A 5,929-nucleotide genomic window follows, 5' to 3' on the forward strand; every position below is an offset into this window, starting at 1 on the left:
TGCTAAAAATACAAAAATCAGCCGGGCATGGTGGTGGGCGCCTGCAATTCCAGCTACTCTGGAGGCTGAGGCATGAGAATCGCTTGAGCTCAGGGGGCAGAGGTTGCAGTGTGAGCTGAGATTGAGCCACTGACCTCCAGCCTGGGTGATAGAGTGAGACTAAAAAAAAAAGAAAAAAGAAAAAGAAAAGCCAGTTAGATGCCAGTCACAGCCGTGCCTGGCCCTCCCGCTAGGAGGCAGTGCAGCACAATGACAAGGGTGTTGTCCTAAATCCTGGTTAGGAGCTGTACGCCTTTGAGCAATTAATGCCCTTAATCTCCCTAAATCCTGGCATCCCCCCTTTTAATCCCCACAAGCTGGAAAATGGAAGGACCGGGTTCTGAATATCGCTCAGTTCCGCGGAGAGAAGCTGACACTCCAGTGAGCGCCGGAGCGCCCCCATAGGATTCTACGAGGCAATGCAGGCAAAGTGCCTCCCTGGTACGCGCTCGGGGCCCACCCCACTGTCCACTTCTTCCTCCAGTGAGGTTGTCCTCCGGGCAATATTTAGTAAGGTCTGGAGACATTTTGGTTGTCACACTTGCGGGAATGAGTTCCACTGGCATCTAGTGGCCGAAGGCCAGGCGTGCTGCTTCAGCGCCCTACAGTGTACAGGACAGCCTCACAGCAAGGAATGAACTGGCCTGCGAGGTCAGCCATGCCAAGCCTGAGAAACCCCAGCCTACTCTCAAACACTTTCGAGCTCCTAGAAAGCAGAAAATCTGGCTGGGCGCGGTGGCTCGTGCCTGTAATTCCAACACTTTGGGAGGCCGAGGCAGGCGGATCACGAGGTCAAGAGACTGAGACCATGCTGGCCAACATGGTGAAACCCCGTCTCTACTAAAAATACAAAAAAATTAGCCAGGCGTGGTGGCAGGTGCCTGTAATCCCAGCTACTTGAGGGGCTGAGGCAGGAGAATCACTTGAATCCAAGAGGCGGAGTTTGCAGTGAGCCCAGATCGTGCCACCGTACCCCAGGAGAGAGATCCTGTCTCAAAAAAAAGAAATCTTCAAGCGATTCTCCTGCCTTGGCCTCCCAAGTAGCTGGGACTACAGGCGTCTACCACCACATCCGGGAAATTTTTGTATTTTTAGTAGAGATGGGGTTTTCCTATTTTGGCCAGGCTAGTCTTGAAATCCTGACCTATGATCTGCCCACCTCAGCCTACCAAAGTTCTGGGATTACAGGCATGAGCCACTGCACCCAGTTGAGGTTGTTACTTTTGAATACTTTGTGGACACTCATGTGGATGAGGGCCTGGTCTTGTCCTGTGTGGCCTTCTAGAAGGCCCAGTGCCCTAGCTGGGGCCTGCTGTGAGGCATGTTGGGTCTTCAGAAGGCAACCTGGCAGGACAGGTGGGAGGTTCTAATTACACCATGGGGGCTCCCATGTGACAGTCAACAGCAGTGCAAGTCTAGGCCAGGTTGGGCCAATAACTAGGGGTCAACCTACCCTGTAGACAAGGCCTTGCAGATGAGGAAGTTTGGACCAGAGAATACGTGCTGCCCTCTGGTGGTCAGGTAGGTGGTGTGCAACAGAGCCCCAGCCTGGAGCTGGCAGATTGGGTGTTCCAGGAGCCAGAGTATCACGGAAATCTGGGGCCCTGGATGGAATCAGAGACAGCCCTGGGTTCAGATCCCAGCACTTCCACCTATTAGCCGTGTTTGTTTGCTTAGTTAACTATCCTACAAAAAGCTGTTGAGCTGTGCCAGGAACTGTCTGCTCCCTGCTTGTGGGAGATGAAACGAAAGCAGGCAAGTGTAAAAGCATGTGGACAGGCTGGGCACGGTGGCTCACGCCTGTAATCCCAGCACTTTGGGAGGCCAAGGCAGGCGGATCACCTGAGGTCAGGAATTCCAGACCGGCCTGACCAGCGTGGAGAAACCCTGTCTCTACTAAAAATACAAAATTAGCCGGGCATAGTGGCACATGCCTGTAATCCCAGCTACTCGGAAGGCTGAGGCAGGAGAATTACTGGAACCCAGGAGGTGGAGATTGCAATGAGCCAGGATCACACCACTGAACTCCAGCCTGGTGACAGAGCAAGACTCTGCCTTTAAAAAAAAAAAAAAAAAAAAAGGAATCTGGCAGGGCACAGTGGCTCACACCTGTAATCCCAGCACTTTGGTAGGCCACGGCGGGTGTGTCACCTGAGGTCAGGAGTTTTGAGACCAGCCTGGCCTACATGGTGAAACCCTGTCTTTACTAAATATACAAAAATTAGCTGGGCGTGATGGCGGGCATCTGTAATCCCAGCTACTCAGGAGGCTGAGGCAGGAGAATCGCTTGAACCTGGGAGGCAGAGGTTGCAGTGAGCCAAGATTGAGCCACTGCACTCCAGCCTGGGCGACAGAGCAAGACTCCATCTCAAAAAAACAAACAAATGAAGAAACAAACAAAAGAAAGGAATTTATGGACTCAGATTTTTATGGGAAGCTGAGTTCCATTTTGACCACATGGTATTTGAGGTGGTCTTGACACTTTGGGGCTTGTCCAGCAGGCAGCAGGCTTCATGGATTGGCTCCTTAGGAAAGAGGACTCCCTGGAGAGATGGAGCCGGCTCCACCTTGGTAAGCATTGAGAACTGTAGGTAGAGCAGTGGATCCAGGACCAAGCCCTTATTGAAGGGCTACATGGGGAACAAGGAGCTAGGAAAACAATCAGGAAGAAATGTCAGAGGGAGGAAGGAGAGGAGAGCCACGAGACAGATGAGTCACAGAGGCTAAGGGAAGCTGACCCAGGAAAGGATGCATGATCCATGTGTCACATGCAAGGAGATGGGTGCAATGGGGCCACAATGCTGAATGCCCACACTCGTGGAGCCCTCACCATGCTCCAGGCTCTGCTCCAAGCTCTGAGCATCCTCACAATCACCTCTGGAGGTCCGTATTACGACGGTCCCAGGTTACAGATGAGGACCCAGGAGAAGGAGGTGACCAAGGGCTAGTGGCTAGTGAAAGGTCTGTTGGAGGCAGAAGAGGCTGGGCCAAGGGTACCATCTCAGCCCCAAATATCTTTTGGAGAACCACCTTCCCTTTTCCTCAGCCAAGAGAGATAGGGCTCTGATTGATCTACGTGAATTGGCAGAGTCCATCCCAAGCCCCTTCTGTCTCACTGATGCATTCAGGGATGTTCACATGACCTAAATCAAGTCAGTGAGATCCACACACAGGACTTTGAGAGACAGGAGCTCTATTGCTTTTCTTTTCTTTTTTGAGATGGAGTCTCAGGCTAGTGCCCAGGCTGGAGTGCAATGGTGTGATCTCGGCTCACTGCAACATCCACCTCCCAGGTTCAAGCAATTCTCCTGCCTCAACCTCCCGAGTAGCTGGGATTACAGGTGTCTGCCACCATGTCCAGGTAATTTTTTTTTTGTATTTTTAGTAGAGATGGGGTTTCACCATGTTGGCCAGGCTGGTCTCGAACTCCTGACCTTGTGATCCGCCTGCCTTGGCCTCCCAAAGTGCTGGGATTACAGGTGTGAGCCACCACGCCCGGCTGAGAGAGAAGAGCTCTATTTGTTTTGTGCCTACTAGAAAGCTGAGATGGTGTGAAGCCTGGGGCTGCTGCAGTGCCGTCTTGCAGGCATGAGGGGTAACCCTGTCTGAGATTAGGGACACACAGTTTGGGAAGTGGAGCTGTGCTCAGCCACAAGAGCTGGATGACAATGTGACTGCACCTGAAGCCGGCATTACCCCTGAACTTTACCATTAGCAAACCAATACATTCCTTGCCTGCCTCAGTGGTTTGGGTTGGTTTTCCAGTTTGCCTCACTAGTTTGGGTTCTCATTAAATGAACACAAACTGTACCAGTTTTCTATGGCCACAATTAAGCTATGTGAGAAGCCACAGAAGCTTAGAGCAATAGATCTCCTGAGGCTGGATCAGTGTTTAGGCTGGACTTTATGGGGCAGTTTTTCTGGTCTCAGCTGAGTTCACACACATGTTGGTCTGCTGCGAGGAGTGGGAAAACCAGGCCACCTGTGGAGGCCACCATGACAAACATTTGAGTCACTGTTGATGTTTTGTGCCTAGAAGCTCTTGGCCATCTATGACAGGAATTTGAAAAGTGGTTGATTGGCCAGGCTTGGTGGCTCACACCCGTAATCCCAGCACTTTCCAAGGCTGAGGTGGGTGGACCACAAGGTCAGGAGTTTGAGACCAGCCTGGCCAAGGTGAAACCCCGTCTCTACTAAAAATACAAAAATTAGCCAGGTGCAGTGGCAGGTGCCTGTAATCCTAGCTACTCGGGAGGCTGAGGCAGGAGAAGCACTTGAACCTGGGAGGTGGAGGTTGCAGTAGGCCAAGATTGCACCACTGTACTCTAGCCTGGGTGGCAGAGCAAGATTCCATCTGAAAAACAAGAAGAAAGGAAAAGTGGTTGGTGAAACTGACTCAGGGTTTGGATTTTCTGAAACGCCTCAGAGAAACAGAATTGCAAGAAATATGTGCGTTATGAGAGAAGCTAGTTTGTTGCAGATCGTCCCTCAGTTTTGGCTTGTGTGCCGTTTCCTTGGGATTAGATCCAGGTGGTTAATTTTTGGCAGCAGCCCTCACAGGTGCTGTGGGGTCCTTTTCAGAACGTTGTCTCAGTGGATTTGTGATGTTGAGGGTCCCATCTGTGGTGAGGTCCGTCCCTCTGATGTGGTGGCGATCCTTAACAGGCTGATAGGCTCGTTCCTTTGTTCCATCCCTCCCTTTGTCATCCACCCAAGAATCCAGGTCAGATTCACGTGGGCAAGTGTGTCCCTGTGGCAGCTGTCCACCCGCTGCTGGGCAGAAGAGCTGCTCAGCTGAGTCCAACCCAAATTGCAGAACTGTGAATAAATAAATTGTTTAAATCTATTAAGGTTCGGCATGGTGTTTTGCAGCAATAAATAATTCAGAAACTAGGCTGGACATGGTGGCTCATGCCTGTAATCTCAGCACTTTGGGAGGCCAAGGCGGGTGGATTACCTGAGGTTGGGAGTTTGAGACCAGCCTGACCGACACGGAGAAACCCTGTCTCTACCAAAAATACAAAATTAGCTGGGTGTGGTGGTGCATGCCTGTAATCCCAACTACTAGGGAGGCTGAGGCAGGAGAGTCGCTTGAACCCAGGAGGCGGAGGTGGCAGTGAGCCGAGGTCATGCCATTGCACTCCAGCCTGAGCAACGAGAGCAAAACTTCATCTCAAAAAAAAAAAAAATCATAAACAATGTTCTTTAACTTAAAGGAATTAGCTTCCTGCCATAACTGAGTCTCTGGGAATTTACTAGAACAGCAGTTGAGAAGACAAGGATGCTGGCCAGAGGGCTGGTTTTGGCCAGGGCTGTTCACTCTCTTGAGCTTTAACCAGTGATCTATAGATGCTCCATGACTTCCCATGCACGATGGGAAGGGGCTTCTGGTGAGCTCCGGGGATTATGGACTTCAGGGTTTTCAGATTCTGCCTGCGCACAGCTCAACCCCAACCTGGAGAGCACCCCAGGTTTGTTGACCTTTGTTATCTCCATCACCTTCAACCCTCCCAGTTCCCTTGATTTCCTTTTATTTCATTTTGCCCTCTGGCTGCAATAAAGCTTCCTTTCTTTCTTTTTTTTGGATGCAGTCTCGCTCTGTCTCCCAGGCTGGAGTGCAGTGGCGCAATCTCGGCTTTACTGCAACATCTGCCTTCCTGGTTCAAGTGATTTTCCTACCTCAGCCTCCCGAGTAGCTGGGACTACCGGTGTGTGCCACCACACCCAGCTAATGTTTTGTATTTTTAGTAGAGACAGGGTTTCACTGTGTTAGCCAGCATGGTCTCAGTCTCCTGACCTCGTGATCCACTCACCTTGGCCTCCCAAAGTGCTGGGATTACAGGCAGGAGCCACCTCGCCCAGCCCTTTTTTTCTTTTTTTTTTTTTTTTT

This window comes from Cebus imitator, unplaced genomic scaffold (genome assembly GCF_001604975.1).
Source record: "Cebus imitator isolate Cc_AM_T3 unplaced genomic scaffold, Cebus_imitator-1.0 Scaffold170, whole genome shotgun sequence".
Classification (NCBI taxonomy): domain Eukaryota; kingdom Metazoa; phylum Chordata; class Mammalia; order Primates; family Cebidae; genus Cebus; species Cebus imitator.